The 18,099-nt window shown below is 41.0% G+C and overlaps 1 protein-coding gene across 2 annotated transcripts in view; it reads left to right on the top strand.

Moving 5' to 3' along the window:
- The first annotated feature begins 8,578 nt into the window (after positions 1-8,578).
- The window catches only part of shank3a (SH3 and multiple ankyrin repeat domains 3a), a 183,565-nt gene continuing 174,044 nt past the window's right edge, over positions 8,579-18,099 (top strand). For both annotated transcript variants that reach the window (XM_068313426.1, XM_068313427.1), the window contains exon 1: positions 8,579-8,799. The gene's annotated coding sequence lies outside the window, so the exon portion shown is untranslated. The remainder of the gene's footprint in view (positions 8,800-18,099) is intronic.

Below are 18,099 nucleotides of genomic sequence, written 5' to 3'. Positions count from 1 at the left end.
AAAGTGTCTAATTATAGTTTGGACTCTAAATTAGCATGACAAGCTATTAGACACATCAGTTTGAGGAGGGACTCTTCACAGAGCTAAAACCTGTTCTCTGTCAAGCAGATATGTAAGCTATCACACTCCATATCACCTCCCATTCAACAATGTTCCTGGGGTGAGCCTTCCAGCCGCTCCAGATTCTTGAATCAATTATCATTCTAATGCCAACAAACCCAGATCCCATTTCTTTGTGTCACGCTCGATAAAGGTCATTCTCTGTTTTACACCATCTCTCTCTGTCTCTGTGCTCAAGCAGTTTCTCATCTGATCTTTAACCTCAGATCCAAACCTTTAAAAAAAAAAAAAGAAGTATATTTTTGGTTTGTCTGGTATCCCTTTGTAATAATAATTGTCTACCCTTTAACCAATTACATAATGAGTGAACGATTGAGATTTCCAGTTCTGTTGTCTTCTATCTTTACCATTGGTTGAAAAACAAATTCATTTCTGAATGACATAAATCATTCACAAATAAGTAACCTTATTTTTAACTGCAGAGCCTGTTGTATCCTGAGACAGTTCTAGTTTGTATTGACACAGAAGGCCACGTCACATACCTTATACACTAACTGACAGGATTGGTCTCTGTGCAGTGTACACAGGTCATCACATTGCACTGATTCTGCTCCAGTTTGCATCAACTTAAGGAAGCCCTGGCTGTGGGTTATGCTTGTATCTGCTCAGCTCCTTGTGAAACTAAGGCTCTTTATGTCTGCACCAAACACAGTAACATAACAAAAAAAAAACAGATCATGTATAAAACCAGCAAGTGTTTTTTACATTTTGTTAATTCACAGAGTCAAGCACAAACTGAAACTGTGAGCCAGTAGATGTCCAGACACACATTGACTGAAACAAGCAAGTTCAGATTAAGTCCCACATGTCACATCATCATCCAAGAGAGCTTTCTCACCCTAATCTTATGTTTATGTTTGCCATGATGCTGGACAGCCTTACATTAATAGCGTGGATCAATCTAAAATGGGTTTGAGCTGATCTTTTTTCAGTCCACACTGCCTAACATCAAAGTTGCCTTACAGCAAGTATCTTGGGTTGTCTCTGGACGGCTAAGTAATCTATTAACAAGATGAATAAATAATACACCAGTTTAGTGAGAAGAGGCCAGGAAATGTAATTTGTATCCAGCACAGTAATTTGTGTAAAAGATGACAGGAATAATTACAAAAAGGCAATAAAATTATTAGAATAATGCAATAGCCACAAAAAATTGTTATTGAATTATAGTATTCAAATTTGAATTAAGACATGGTTTTCTATTGAATAATCCTTTAAAAAAGAAAACCTGTCAACAAGCAACCAAAAAAGTCTTAATGTTGACACCTTAACCTGATCATAATGATATAGTGAATTATCTCTATTGACTGTTGACCAAAATTAGGAGAGTTCTTCAGCATTTACTGATTGAAATATTCAAGAAAATGTTCAGTATTCCTCCTCCTTGGGTTGTCACCTTATCGTGGTGGAGAGGATTGTGTGTCTCAATGATCCTAGGAGCTAAGTTGTCAAGGGCTTTCTGCCCCTGGCAGGGTCACCCATGACAAACAGGTCCTAGGTGAGGGACCGGACAAAGGACGGCTCAGAGACCCTTAATGATGAACACAAACAATGGATCATGTTTTCCCTTGCCCAGATGCGGGTCACAGGGGACCCCCTCTGGAGCCAGGCCTGGAGGTGGGGCTCGAAGGCGAGCGCCTGGTGGCTGGGCCTGCACCCATGGGGCCCCTTCGGATGCAGCCCGAAAGGATAACGTGGGTCCTACTTCCCATGGGCTCACCACCTGTGGGAGCGGCCATAGGGGTCGGGTGCATTGTGAGCTGTGGCTGAAGGTGGGGACCTTGGCGATCTGATCCCCGGCTACAGAAGCTGGCTCTTGGGACGTGGAATGTCACCTCTCTGGCAGGGAAGGAGCCTGAGCTGGTGTGTGAGGTCGAGAAGTTCCGACTAGATATAGTCGGGCTCACCTCCACTCTCTTTCACTCTGGAGTTGCCCATGGTGAGAGATGCTGAGCAGATGTGGGTATACTCATGGCCCCCCGGCTTGGTGCCTGTACATTGGGGTTCACTCCGGTGGACGAGAGGGTAGCATCCCTCCGCCTTCAGGTGGGGGGACGGGTCCTGACTGTTGTTTGTGCTTATGCACCAAACAGCAGTTCAGTGGGAGAGCACTCCCACTGGGGTCTCCATCGTTCTGCTGGGGGACTTCAGTGCTCATGTGGGCAATGACAGTGAGACCTGGAAGGGCGTGATTGGGAGGAACGGCCTGATGAACCCCCTGATGATAACCCGAGTGGTGTTCTGTTATTGGACTTCTGTGCTTGTCATGGACTGTTGATAACGAACACCATGTTCAGACATAAGGGTGTCCATATGTGCACTTGGCACCAGGACATCCTAGGCCGCAGTTCGATGATCAACTTTGTGGTTGTGTCATCGGACTTGCGGCTGCATGTCTTGGACACTCGGGTGAAGAGAGGGGTGGAGCTGTCAACCGATCACCATCTGGTGGTGTGTTGGCTCCGATGGTGGGGGAAGATGCCGGTCCGACCTGGCAGACCCAAACGTATTGTGCGGGTCTGCTGGGAACTCCTGGCGGAATCCCCTATCAGAAGTAGTTTCAACTCCCACCTCCAGCAGAACTTCACCCACGTCCCGGGGGAGGCGGGGGACATTGAGTCTGAGTGGACCATGTTCCGCGCCTCCATTGTCGAGGCAGTGACCGCAGCTGTGGCCGTAAGATGGTCGGGGCCTGTCGTGGTGGCAGCCCCAGAACCCGTTGGTGGACATCGGCGGTAAGGGATGCTGTCAAGCTGAAGAAGGAGTCCTATCGGGCCTTTTTGGCCTGTGGGACTCCTGAGGCAGCTGATGGGTACCAGTTGGCCAAGCGGAATGCAGCTTTGGTGGTTGCTGAGGCAAAAACTCGGGCGTGGGAGGAGTTCGGTGAGGCTTTGAAGGACGACTTCAAGACGGCTTCGAGGAAATTCTGGTCCACCATCAGACGTCTCAGGAGGGGGAAGCAGTGCAGCATCAATACAGTGTATAGTGGGGATGGGGCGCTGCTTACCTCAACTGGTGACGTTGTGACCGAAAGAATGAGATCCCGGATACAAGCGGCCAAAATGAGTTTCCTCCGCAGGGTGTCCGGGCTCTCCCTTAGCGATAGGGTGAGAAGTTCGGTCATCCGGGAGGTACTCAGAGTCGAGCCGCTGCTCCTTCGCATTGAGGGGAGCCAGATGAGGTGGCTCGGGTATCTGGTTAGGATGCCTCCTGGACGCCTCCCTGAGGTGTTCCGGGCACGTCCTACCCAGGACACGCTGGAGAGACTATGTCTCCCGGCTGGCCTGGGAACGCCTTGGGATTCTCCCGGAGGAGCTGGACGAAGTAACTAGGGAGAGGGAAGTCTGGGCTTCCCTGCTTAACCTGCTGCCCCCGTGACCCGACCCCGGATAACTGGAAGAATATGGATGGATGGATGGATGTTCAGTATTATTTACACTCACCACCTCTGGCTGAACCTGTGTCGTTAACAGAGCTGAAAAGTATAACATCTGGATCAAGTGATATTGATCCTGTGAAGGAAACCGAGCCTCTGTGTATGGGGAGAATGCTATAACTGCTTTAAGCTTCTCAACTGCCTGTAATGTATGAAGATTTTCCATGTTCATCTAGGCGCCACACTACAGGATTCTGTGCCAATCATTCAGAATGAGGAGTCTTGTACCAACAGTTGCGTGAAAAGAGTACATAACTAATATCAGGCATTTCACATCAGTCTGACTTCTTCTTGTGTTTTATCACCTGCTCTAGTTCATGTCAGGCCATGACTTAACACCTAGTGAATGAGGATTCTGAGTGTTGCTCCAAATATTCTTTTGGAATTAAAGACTGGACTTGCAGAACTTTTCCATTGCTATGATACACATCTGTCTTTCTGTTTGATTCCCGAGGCTCCTGATTCTATGATGGCAATTACAACCCTGCTGGAGACAAAGTCAGTCTTGGTCCCCAGAATGATTCATTTGTCTGAACTTTCTAACACCATAGTTCTAACCTCAGTGACTTTGTCTTTCATGAGGCAAACAGAATCATACCATATCTTAGACTTGTTATTGGATTGAATAAGGATTGGTTATGTGTTCTCAGTGCGAAGTATACAATGTAATGTGACTACATCTGACTTGTTATGATTTTGTCTATGTATTTGGCATGATCAAGGATGGATAATCTCAGATAGACAGTAGCGCTCTGGTTTGGTTGATTGCTACCAGGCCAGGAAAGGCCCAGGTCACAAATTGTCTTCAGGATGGGCAGAACTTTTGTAAGTGGCCAGTTTTGTACCGCAAGTTGCACAGCACATGAGACACGTGGCTGACATGATCAGCAGCCTCACACTGAACCAACACCTAGGAATAGTTCATGATGTTAGTCATTCTGAGGCCAGGCTCCCTCCTGCATGAAACCAGGCTCATATCTGATTGCGATGTTTGACATTAAAATGTGTTCAGTTCACTAATGAGTGCAGATTTCATTTTGAAAAATCTGATGGTCATAATCATATAATGCATTGCTTAAGCAAACTAACCGGTCGTGAGGATTATTTTTTTCTTTTTTTATTAACTGTTTTACTCCCCGAGGGGAAATTAAGACTCCACTCTACACACATGTAAGTAGTTTACATGCATCTATATAGAGTGTACAGGCCTGTAACACACACACACACACACACACACACACACACACACACACACACACACACACACACACACACACACACATACAAAGGGCCTGTGGGCATGCAGGAGAGGTAGAGTGGCAGGCAGCTCCTTCGTGGTGCACCTCCAGTGAGCAACTTGTAAAGGGGATAGCACCCTGCTCAAGGGTGCCTCGGCAGCGCTCCAGAGGTGAGCTGACACCTCCCACTGTAAGCTCACATTCCGGGTGTTTTTGGCCGGGAGTGGGAATTGAACCGCCGATCTTGGAACATTGGACGACCCGCTCTACCACCTGCTCTACCACTGAGCCACTGCCGCCCCAATTGTGATGGTATCAGGTGGTATCAGGTTGTCCTGCATTTCCCTTGGGATCATTAAAGTATCTATCTATCTATCTATCTATCTATCTATCTATCTATCTATCTATCTATCTATCTATCTATCTATCTATCTATCTATCTATCTATCTATCTATCTATCTATCTATCTATCTATCTATCTATCTATCTATCTATCTATCTATCTATCTATCTATCTATCTATCAATCCATCCGCAAAGTAAACTTTCTTAATTATCTTCCCCACATCTGTTAAAATATTATAGTGTAAACTATTTTTATGAAAACATACAGTTTTCACTGTCTATGTGATAGTAATAATAAAAAGAACCCTAAACATTACTTTTTCTCTCCTGCATCTGCCTTTTTTGGTCAACACTTGAAGCTGATCAGCTGAGGCTTTCCCTGAAGGTGACCCCACCAGATTTAGCTAGTGCTCTGCTGTTTCAGCATGAATATATAAAACGTCTTATTTGGCACCACTTAAGATGAGATCAATTTGAGACTGAAGAGGATTTACTCAGACAGTTAAATACCCAGAAATCTCATTGATATGAGTGACAGACACTGCCCTTCTCAGCTGGGAGAGTGAGAGGAATATCAGGACAGCTGAGAGAGCATATGTGTGTGTGTGTGTGTGTGTGTGTGTGTGTGTGTGTGCATGTGTGTGTGCGTGTGTGCGAGTGTGTGTGTGCGTGTGTGTGCGTGAGTGTGTGCATGTGTGTGTTTATAAAGATGCCGTGGCACCTCTTGAGAGTTGTAATTATCAAGCGTAAATCCTTATTCCTTTAATTCAGTTCTTGTGAACTGAAAAATAAAAATATTTTGAGGACTTTTAATACAGTGCAACTGTTTGTTGTAAAAGTATGTTGAAATTTGAACAGCATTCGTCCTACGCTAAACCTAAACATTGAGACTGTTACATGTTATATGTTAGGGAGAACAGATACATTTTGAGTCTATATTTAAAGATATCTAGGATTCAGACTTTCTAATATCTATACGGAGATTATTCCACAGGAAAGGGGCATGACAGGAGAAGGCCTTCTGGCCAGCTGACTTCTTTTTAACTCTAGGAACACACAAGTGACCTGTATTCTGAGAGCGGACAGCCCTAATTGGAGTGTAAGGTTTAACCATATCAGACAAGTAGGTTGGAGCAAGCCCATTAATACTTTTATACGTCAATAAAAGTACCTTAAAATCAGATCTAACATGAATCGGAAGCCAATGTAATGCAGCTAATACTGGGGTGATATGGTCAAATTTCCTAGTTTTAGTTAATATTCTTGTTGCTGTATTCTGAACCATCTGAAGGCCCCTAGTACTAGGCCGCGGCAACCCCGAGATATTATGCAGATGAAAGAAGGCGATCTTTGTCACCTCTTTAATATCCTGGTCAAAGGAGAGAGTTGATCTAACGTTACTCCAAGATTCTTGACTGTTGAACTTTGGGTTATTAAACAGTTATCTACAGATATTGTTAGTTATTCAAATTGGTTTCTATGTCGGGCAGGGCCAATGATTAACATCTCTGTTTTGTCTGTGTTTAGGAGCAAGAAATTACGACACATCCAACTATTCACGACAGAAAGACAGGCCTCTTGTTTAATTAATTCAGATCAATCATCTGCTTTTATGGGCATGTAAAGTTGTGAGTCATCAGCATAACAATGGAAACTTATTCCAGAGCTGCGTATAATTTGACCAAGAGGTGCAACATATAGGGAGAATAACAGAGGACCAAGTGCAGACCCCTGAGGTACGCCATAATTGACGTCGGAGAAGGCGGAAGTTTTATTATTGTAGGAGACACATTGTGTCCTACCAGATAGACAAGATTTTAACCAAGCAAGGGCTAACTCACAGACACCAAACTGCCTCTCCAGTTGGTCGAGGAGTATTCAGTGATCGATAGTGTCAAACGCAGCACTAAGAAACAGAAAATCGAGGATTGTGTTTATGTTTGTTTATTAATCTGGAGAAATAGGCAGCTTTAGAGGTCGATAGAGCACACTTGTAGTTTAAGACACACTCATGCCAAGAGATATAGCTTAATTTAGATTTTGATTTACGCCATCTGCACTCTAAACTCCTGCAGGTCCCTCTGAGAACACATGTTTCCTCATTAAACCATGGTGTAGACCTGCACACCCCTATGGTTTTAGTTTTTAGAGGTGCAACTGAGTCCAAAAGACTAGAAAGAACTGAGTTTAGGTCACTAATGTAGTTTTTGACTGATCCTGTTGCCACAGTAAAAGGAGTCAATACTTCAGGTAGAAGCTCACTAAGTTTAGATACTGTAGACAACCTGATATAGTGAGTAGTGACTACATCAGGAGTAATGCTATCTGGACAAATAAAGGCTGCTTTAAAAGTAATAAGAAAATGGTCAGATATCACTGATCCATTTCCCAATCAGTAGAAATAGTAGTTTGTTTTTATTTTTATGTAGGGGGGGAATTTGTTTGAAGTATCATTATTTTTGTTAATAATTCTCAGCTATAGATCATTTTTATTAAAGGGGAGCACAGTGAAATAAAAGAGCACAGTAGCTTCACAACAGGATGGTCCTGGGTTTGGATCCACCTGACTTGGGATTTACTCTCACTGTCCAAAATACGAAATATCACTAATTAGTTCACTGTAAATTGTCAGTAAGGGTTAGTTTTTTCTCAGTGTCGGCCCGGGGATGAACTAGTATACGGTTTAAGGTGACCCTGCCTCTCACCCAATGTCAGCTGTGATATGTACCGGTTCCAGTGGCGAGGTGGGAGCTAACATGAAGCCCGGTCTGGCTCTCTGTCTGGTGTCACAGGAACACCTTTGATCTAAACTGCAGAAAAACAAGAGACTATTGAGCAAACAGTCAAATCTTGTTCTAAAGCACTTTGGAAAGACAATTAACTGAATATGTGAAAATATTTAACAATCAAACACACACACGCACCCATTCACGCACAAACAAACACAAATAGAGAGAGAGAGAGAGAGAGAGATCATTGTAAATTTTTAATACAGGTGTGGATTACCTCTACAGAGAGGAAGAGTATCTACATCAGTAAAAAGTGATTCTTTCCACCTTGTTTATCCTATTTCCTGATCCAACTTTCAACTATCAGACCCTCATCAGCTATATCACCCCCTTTACCTCCCCAGGAAAACCTTTGAACCTGTCTCATGATGAAACATGCACATTCAAACACACATTGATAGCTAATGACTAGCCAGTTGCTGAAAGGCTTTCTTCCTTACTTTTTTCACAAAGGAGCTTTTCAGTCCTGGCTGCCTCTCTCTAGTCTGTCCATGCCTGGCTAAGATCGACACAGTGTGACTCTGTTAAGCCTGTTCATCTGTGTTTGAATGGCCAGGTTTTGTTTCACTTGTCAGGATCCTCTTACCATGCGCAACAAAGAGAGGCCGTCATACCTACGTTGCACACAGAACACAGATGCAGAGGGATAGACAGAGCAGTTTGGCTGCCAGTGCAAACACAGCAGTCACACTTTTCCCAGGTATCTGTCTAGAAAGCTGCAAAGAATTCAAGTTCTTCTTAGACTTTCAAAAGAGTAGTTACAGAATCTTCTGCATGGTGGTCAGAATTTCTGGATTTTTCACAACAGAATTATTCTGTGCTTTTTCTTGCTGGTACTCAACTTTGTCTGGTGTTTGGACTCATCTGTCAGGTAGGAGAGCTCAAAGGATTATTCAATAAGTATTGATGTTGCTTGATTCTTTCTTCATACCATATAACTCAAAAGTAGATGGACATTATCAGTAAATGTTCTCCCGAGATCAGAGATGAAGGATGCAAACAGCATTTGCAGCTTTTACTCAGATAGAGGTACAGATGAAAATGTTAAAAAAAAGTTTAAACTTCTTTAATCAGGAAAAAGTGCAAATGTACAGACTATGATTTATGCTCAGAGCATAAAATTTAAAATTGGCCATTGAAGGACGTTTCTAATAGCTGTTTTTGTTTAACCTATAAGACCCTCTTTTCATAGTGACATTATAGTGACAAAATAACTTAAGGGAACAGGAAATTAAGCTTCTATTCCTCTCATTCACAGACAAGGAATGTATTCAACCCATAGAGGAGAACACAGTAGACAGAAAACACAATGTTTAAGTTGAAATTAGTTGGGAAGGCTTAGGCAGAAGAAAAATAACCTACTAAAAAAAATTCTGTTTCATAATGTTGCTCAAATGGGAGTGAAAGTACAATGTTACCTTAAAGCTGTATTTGAGTACATGTGTTTGAACTTCTTTACCTGCCATCTTGGGATGTGATGTTACAATTAGATTTTTTCTTCTTGGTGAAAATTCATCAGTTAAGATTAGGGTTTGTTCACCAAGCATTATTACTTCATGAATAGCATTTCTTGTCCGTACGCTTGAAAAGTGAGGGGGTCCTAATCATGATAGCCTCCCAATGCCCTGTGCCTCTTTTCTCCTGTCAACACTGCTGCCTCCTGGGCTTCTTTTCACCCTCCTCAACTTCCCCATCTGTTTCAATTAGCTGAAGTGCAGGGCAAAGAGCAGTGGTTCATCACACAAACTGAGCTGCAGGCACACCTACAGAGCTGACAACCCAGAGTCGCTCAGTGCCTGTTAGGAGGCTTACTTTCACAGGTATGGTGTAGTTGTTGCTGTGAACCTGAGAAGAGTTTGTGGGATGCTGGGACCACTTTGTCCCATGGAAATGGGCCCTTCAATGACAATCAGAGCGTCAGAGATAAAAACATTTCACATAGGAAAACAGGCATTATCACCTCACCCTCTAACCACGCCTTCACCCTTTCCCACAGAGTACATTTTCCTCCTGAATCAGTGTGTTTACTGTACATGCATGAGTGTGTTTGTGCTTGTTTTCACCTTGGATTAGCAGTGATTGTCCTTGAGCTTTATTATTACTGGTGTTTCCATTCTGCAGAGCACAGTTTGCACTGATAAGAGTGACTGGGGGATATGTCTACATCCTTAAACTCTATGCTAATGATTAATGAGTCAACCTTGTTTTGCTTCCAAAAAAAAGAAAAATAAAGAATTAAATGCAGATTTACAAGCGCCTCTTGCTTTAGTTTGTATAAAACATGGGTATAATTATTGATTCATTGAGTTTCTTTTTTTTTTTTTCTCATCGCATCATACTTTGGTGTGATGTAGTCAAGGAGAAAGCATGGTAAAGAATTGACAACCCCAACTGCGTGGTTTTCCAGCTGCATTGTCTGGACAGTTAATCCGAGGCATCTGTTACTGTCAGAATCCACTTTTAAATCAGTTTCAAATGCTGGTAGTGTTTAATCTGCCATATCTTAACAAAGCTAAGGAATATTAAAACACCACTTCGGTCTTTCTGACCCACATAAATATCAGGTTATTATTGTTTTTGTAAGTCACATGTATGTGAAATGTACTTATGTGTTTACTACAGGCAGAGAGTTTAGATTGGCTTCTCAGAGACATTTCAGTGCTACCTGCCACAGCTGGGAGCAAATGCAGATGGCTCGCAAGCAAGTCAACCACAAAGATGTTTGAGCTCCTAATTAGTTAGTTTCCACTGAAAATGTGTCACTTTTTTATTTGCTGTCATTAAATACGCAAAGCAACACTTTATTGTTTGAAACTTGATGACAAGATCGTTGCTGATTGTTCAGGTTAAGCTCCTGGAGACTTTGGAGACTTTATTCAGCTCTTAAGTTTCTTGAGCCCTAAGTGAATACAAGAATAAGGCTTTTGCCACTTGAAAGTTAATTTGGCAAGGCTCTCAGGAAATCTTTCAAATATTCAAGTCAACATACTGACTGGCTTGTTTTTCTGCTGTCACATTTCAGGCTGTAAATGTTTTTCACGAAAGGTTATGGCTGCTGATAGTGCTGTATAATCATTATGGTGATCAAAAACTTTTACATTTGCATCATATATGTATCATCATTCAAATATTACATAATGTCACAGCGCCCTGCCAACCAAGGACCATATTGGTACCCCTATGGTCTGCCTCTGAAATAAAATAGAGGACTCTGCGATTGGCATGGGGAATAACAGTCAGGTCAGCCAATAGTACATCGCCTTGAAGCAAAATAATTGAGAATACCAGAATAACAGAGGCAGATGCTCCTTTGACTTCCTGTCAGACACAGAGAGAGATGCTAATGACATTATTCCTCAAGCACTGAGGACATATATAGAGAGACATACTAATGGATCTCTTTTTCCCCGCAACTTCACATGCCTGCAGCCACCTTGTTAATTCACAATGTCTGGAGGCAACTGTACAAGTAAATTATCTGGCAATCAAATGCATATGATGACAAATTAAAAAGTTCTACAAGGACATTCCCGCTGTGATGTTTTCCCTTTTAACACATGTGAGTATAAGTGTGTCAGACAATGATGATGTCAGCTAGAGAATGTTATATTAAAGGTAGGAATCATTATTTCTGTTAACATTTTTATTTGCTGTCCTTTCTTGAAGCCTCAAAACAAATAACTTAATTTAGCATGAAGCCTGGAAACATTCCGTCTATTTTGGCCAAGGGTAGAAAAATGTACAACTAGAAGAGTTTCTAACATTAATCTATCCACCATCCATCCATGACAACGACAACTACAGCATGACCACTTATTCTTTGCAGGGTTGCTGCAGGCAGAGAGGTGAGGTACGCAAAGGAGAGGTCACTTTTCATCACAGAGCCAGTACAGAAAGAAAAAGCATAATGCGTGCACACACTTGCACATGCAGTTTGCACTGGATTCAAAATCAGAACTTTCATCACAGCACCACCATAATATTGCTAACCATTTAACATGATTAAAAAGAAAAACTGCAAAATTTTACAAGTTGTCGTGTTGTACAGTTTATGTGCCAGATTATCTCTCATCCCAAAATAAGGATTTCTTGAAATTTCTGACTGCCTGGAAAACTTTTTTACAGTCTTTAGACTAATAAGCTGAGTCCAGGCTTTAAATGGACAACAGAGATGGCAGAGTAGTAAATGTTCTTATCAATAAATTTTTTTGATAATTTTCCAACATTTCAAACAGTTCCTTCACAGTGATTTTCTTGAGGAAAGGCACAACACAGCATCGTTGAACTTCTGTAGCTCTGCATTTGAACAAAGAAGGAATTTGTTCCCAATTTGTGCCACCTCCCTAACTATCTGTCATTGTTAATGTTGGAAGGCACAGTAATTAGCTATATTAAAGTCATGTCCTCTGAGAACCCTTTCATGATTAGGGAAATTATCAAGGCCCACTGAGTAATGCAGATAGTGCAGACCGGCATGTGCTCACACACACACACACACACACACACACACACACACACACACACACACACACACACACACACACACACACACACACACACACACACACACACACACACACACACACACACACATAATGTACTCACACACACTGTACACGTATACTTACCAGAGCCCTAGCTGTAAATACAGAAAGTAACACATAAACTACGATACTGCAGGCAGTTTTAAAGCTTTCATTCAAAGGTATTTAAACCTCCCTTTGACTTGTGTTTCACTCCCATTAGCATCATTATGACTGTATGGTTCATTCTCTACAGTAAATCATTTAAATGAGAAAAAGAAGGAAAGCTAAAATACTGTATGTGGGAAAAAACGTTGGATGGCTGAGCAACATTGTTCTCTCCTGAGACACGACAAGATTTCAGCATCGTAAGAAAATACAGGGGTTTTCAGGTCAAAAGTTTGCATTTAGCTTTCACAAAGAAGATCATTTCTCTCTGATGTGGTGTTTCTCTGTTCAGGTGTGAAGTTTGAGGTAAATTCTGATGCTCAGGCTTTCGTTCATCTCTCATTGGTTAAGAAAATGTTATGTGGAGGGAAGAATGACTGATTGTTTGTCTCAGACTCCTATCAGTGATGAGACACACTTTAGGGCAGGAGTCTGACTCATATGTCACTTTTAGGCCTCCTTTTACTCTCTACTACAAATCAGTCATTGCTGTTACACTTTCATAAACACAGGGTGGATAAGTGCAAAACCCTCAAAGCGGGGGTCATCAAACTTTGTGCTGCTACCTACAGGAAAATAAGATAAACATTTTGACTGATGGTCTGATTTTGTTTTGGATTGTTTGAGCTACATGAGCACTGAATTTAGTCTCTGAAAAAATCTCTCTCTGTACAGAAAGCAACAATCATCTAATGAATTACCCAAAATTAGGACAGACTTGTGCAGGGTACGCAACAAATATCTATAGCTGTAGCACAATATAACTTACTAATGGGAACTGTGATTGAGATGTCACTGCTTATGTCATATTATGGAATAGCTACCTTCTTCATTTGTGCCTGTAATCCATACGTTTTTAGTTTTGTGTGTAGTTTTGAAGGGACATATGTGGACTTTAAATTTTAGACGAGCATGTCAAAGCCTTTCAGCCTCATTTGGAGGTGTTTAATGTCTCTGCTCACTTCAACCCTCCTGCTGATCAAATCATCCCAGTGTTGACTTTGCCATCGGGTTTGCTGTTTTTCATTTTCACCATCTCCTTCTATGACTTTATGTGTCTGCTCTCTCTCCCTCCATCCACAAGAATTGTTTAAACATCTAACATTAGGCCAACCTTAAAAATCCACCCAAGTAAACTGTCATTGCTTTACATGTTTAATTATCTCAGTCTAATCGGTCTTATGTGTCTTTTTCCCTCTCTGCTGCCATCTTTCTTTTGTTTTATGATACGGCAACACCCTCTAGCTGGTCTGGGTGAGTTCTGTGTTTCAGATTTAATAGCATTGTAAGTAACTTGTTCTGGGGAATAACATAAGTGCTGGTAGGTGAGAAGTTTGCTCACGTCCAATGATTGTTCATGTAAATCGATAGAACAAGAACTTTAATAAAGGCATGGATTATTTTGTAATGTAATTCTCATCCATCTTCTTCACATGTATGTTTCAATCACATCGTCTTAGAAGAATGTGCACTATGATTAAAGGTCTGCTGCTGGATAACTAACCCTAACAGTAATTGAACACTGTGTTCCTATCCAGAGAACCCTTGCATGATTTATGTCATGTGGTGGAGCAGATAGATGTGAATGACTGATAGTGGCTTGAGAACAAATTATGTTTCTTCCCTTAGGGTTTAACAAAACAAGAGAGAATGAATGTTTTGCCTGAAACATTTTAATGAGCAAAATTGAACAAAAAAAATACAGAATGCATATTGATTTAACTTTAAGCCCACTGAGAGGATTTTTTTCATTTTTGGCCACATAAAAAAGAGTGACTTCACTTGACTTTTCATGGGCATTGAGTCCTTCTAAGCAAAAACAATGTTAAGTGACCTCTGTTGGGCCAGTCAGTCACTCTTCATTGGTCAGGCTATATGAATCATTAACCTGGTCTCCACAGTCAGTCAAGGGACAAATAAAGCCACATGTTTCCACTTGTACTGTGCTGGCCAGTTCAGGGTCATGTGAAAATGAACAATGACTTTATTTTGTCCATGTTTTACCTTCAAATGGGCTCTGTTGGCAAACGCAGTTCATCGATTAACATGGATGTCCCAGGACGCCACCGCTCTATCCAATATCTACTGGACAAAATCTCATGAAAAACAAATTTAAATCAACAAGATTTGGGAACCCACTACTGTCTTTTTTACATTGGGTTGATTTTCTTTGAACACATACAGTATTTCTCTGTTCTGCTAGTCAAATTAAACGGCATTCGTTTAATGTATTTTGATGTACGTAATATGATTTGACAATTCTTGATTTCGTCTTTCATGTTCAAACCCTCAATTTATAAAAAGTTCTCTTAAAAATCCATGTCGTGCTGAGACCAACGATTGACTAATGATTGTTTGTGTCAGTCTGGTATGATACAGGAGCTTAATTTTTCTCTATATAAGTTACAAAATGACTCGTCAATGTGAAAACCTGTGTATACAGTCACAAAAGACTGGTTTTCTAAATTAACACTGTTCTCTTGCTGGGTCTTGTGGGATACTGGGTAATTAACAACAGTCTTTAGGGTACATGACATGTGTTGCATTGTTATCAGAATTTTTTGTCTCCCCAGAAAAGATATTTAAAGCATCCACTCTTCTATAGGATTTAGAGGTCTGTGTGATGTTGCTGTATCACCTGAAAGAATCAGATCAATCTACGTGCTTACTTCCAGTTAGACCATTATGATCACTAACAGAGCTGGAAACAGGACAGATGTTTGTGACTGTAACTCATGTCACTCATGTTGTCTTTGACTGTGGTCCGTGCCACAAACTTGATTTATGGGACGAGGTCTCTGTCAAAGCTTTACACAGTGCTCTTCACCTATGCACACACACCTAAGGCTATAGAATATCTAACCACTTCTTTTTCAGAAAGTTAGCTTTTTCATCCATCCATTGCACTCTTATTAACAGCCCCAAGCACTCAGCAGTGGTTAACTCAATTAAGTGGCTCTGTTATAATCAGTGAGAACGGCAGGCTGAGCTATCCTGAAGCTGATGGACGGCTCAATTGCAGCTATAACCTGCTGTTTACATGCAAAAAGAGCTCACTGGTCTCTATGAGGCTGGGCTCAGACATCAAAAGTCACAGTTGGGCATTGATTGAGGAGCTGCCATATCCATGCTGCTAAAATCTGGAACAAATTCTGTATAAATTAGCTTCCGCTCCTGGGGCACGTGTTTGTCTGATCGCCTGCAACATTGACGAGTAGAATCAAATCTTTTGGATGAAGAGAAATAAACACAAGTCATGCACAAATGTGAACGTAAAACCAAACCACATGAGAGCATATAAAACAATGCATTTGTTCCAGCTTTGTTATGAGCAATATCAATGATTTTATTGATTGATGTGTCTTTCTAGGTCATTACACGCCTGATGGAATGATTGTGTTTTAATTTCAAATAATATGGTCTCACCTAATTGAAAGTGCTAAAACTGAGTTGTGGGGTTTGTCTTTGAAATCTTTCCCTCTGCAGTCAGAAAAATATGTTTCATCTTTTCAGCAGTACCTCCTCTCTGCTCTGTGTCTCAGTAGCACATTCACTCTGATCACGATTCAGCTGCTGGCCAAAAACAATAAAAATAGAGAAACTCATTACTGCACTACTGGCCCTCCTGTTGGATTTATGTTTCAATAGGGAGTCTGCAAAACATTCCAGAAATAAATGCAGCCTATATAAGTCTGTCTTTTTGTGTGCTTGTGCATGTACTATATGAATCAGCGATGCCTAGTGCTGTCTCACAGGACAATAAGACCTCATTCATCTGACGTAGTTATGGATGTCGGCCTTACCCAAATATGGAATTCCCTTCAATCAGTATTTTTGCAATAGTGACTATTTAGTAATTTGTATCATTTGCTTTCGCTTTGGTTCTGGATTCACTGAACATTTTTTAGACAATGCTAACACACTCCTCCTAATTTTATAAATTTGTTTCTGTCACATACCTCATATGAATTTTTCTTTATCAGGTCAAGGTTGAAGTTGACCCCATTGTCTGTCTATGTTTGGACCTAAGTGGCTATTGGACAGACATTCTTCAGAGTTCTCATGGCATTTAATCTCATAGCCGGGCAAAGGTCCAGACAACCCTTTTAGAGGCAGCACATCTCTGTCTCCTCTCAACTCTCAGTGGCGCAATGCTACTGAACTATCAGACAACAGCTTTATGAGGCCATAATAGAATCTGAGAGGGAGGAGTAATTAGTGTTCAGCACAATGCTTTTGTGGAATCATTTGTATGTTTGTCTGTGTTTGAGAGAGAAAATAGTAGAAGGGATGAGATATAGAGGAGAAACAGATGGGAAGGACGGGCGCAGAGAGAGGGCGCTCATCATTTCTGAATCACTGTGCTAACAGAAATCCAGGAAAACAGATTGCCTATAAGGTCGGTTTCAGACCTCATTAATAAAGTGGTTTCCCATGGGGTTAGGGTTATGCATCAGAATTCTGGTGTGTTTTCAATTGTATGAGAAAGATATTTGATGCATAAGGTAAAGGTTATTGCTTGGAAAGAGGATGTATAGGAATATGATCCTCTTATCTGCATGTACGTTTTCAGCAAGTCTATCTTCCTAATGGCTATAGTGTACAGTTTGTTTTCAGAACAGATGCTCCTCTCAAACTTTTGCTCTGTTTATAGGTCAGTGCTTGCTGAGTCTCTCATTGAGTGTGTCCCTAAATCTGAATGCCATGTACAGCATTTATCACTCAGTGACAGCACTAGGTACTAAGGTCAGAGCACTGTGGCCACTGAAAACCTGTTGCGTTTAAAACATTCTGAAGACCTTTACTTGTATTAATTATACTTGGTAAAGTATGAGATTTGTAGAACTGTCTGTTGCTTTAATGCCTTGGAAATATGTAAATTTTGTGAGTTAAAATTCCCACACAAATGATCAATCTCCACGTTCACAAGGAATGAGGTCCTCAGTTGAATATGTTCCAGTAATTCATATGATTTCATCAGTATTTTGTTAGGGCCCATTTTCTTTCATTTATTCTTATATTTACTTCCTAAGCTATACCTAGGAAGGCTTAGAATTATACTAAATTATGAAATTATGAAGGGAATGTAGTACCTTTATGGTTATATTTGTAAATGTGGTCTTTCCGGTAGACCTGTTATGGTATTCCATTACAAATACAGTGTAGCAGGATGTCAACACACAACTGAGTAGAAGACAATGGGGGAAAAATAGACAAAGAGCATAAAAAAAGAAAAAAATGGTCAGTTTCAATGCTTTTCATGACACAAGAAATCTTAAAATAATTTCTTACTAGTACACTATAAATTAACAAAATTAACGAGCCAAAAAAAAACACAGATTGAGGGGTAATTTAAAGAGAAACTATCCAAAATAATTAGAACCACTTTCCAATATTTTTCTATTTTTCATAGTCCCAATATAGTGAATAGGCAGGAAAAAAATATTGTTCCACTCTGTCCCTACAGAGTCAGTAACATT

Source organism: Antennarius striatus, chromosome 4, assembly GCF_040054535.1.
Source record: "Antennarius striatus isolate MH-2024 chromosome 4, ASM4005453v1, whole genome shotgun sequence".
NCBI lineage: Eukaryota > Metazoa > Chordata > Actinopteri > Lophiiformes > Antennariidae > Antennarius > Antennarius striatus.
Note: the sequence above shows the minus strand (reverse complement) of the source record. Positions and strands in the feature narration are given on the sequence as shown.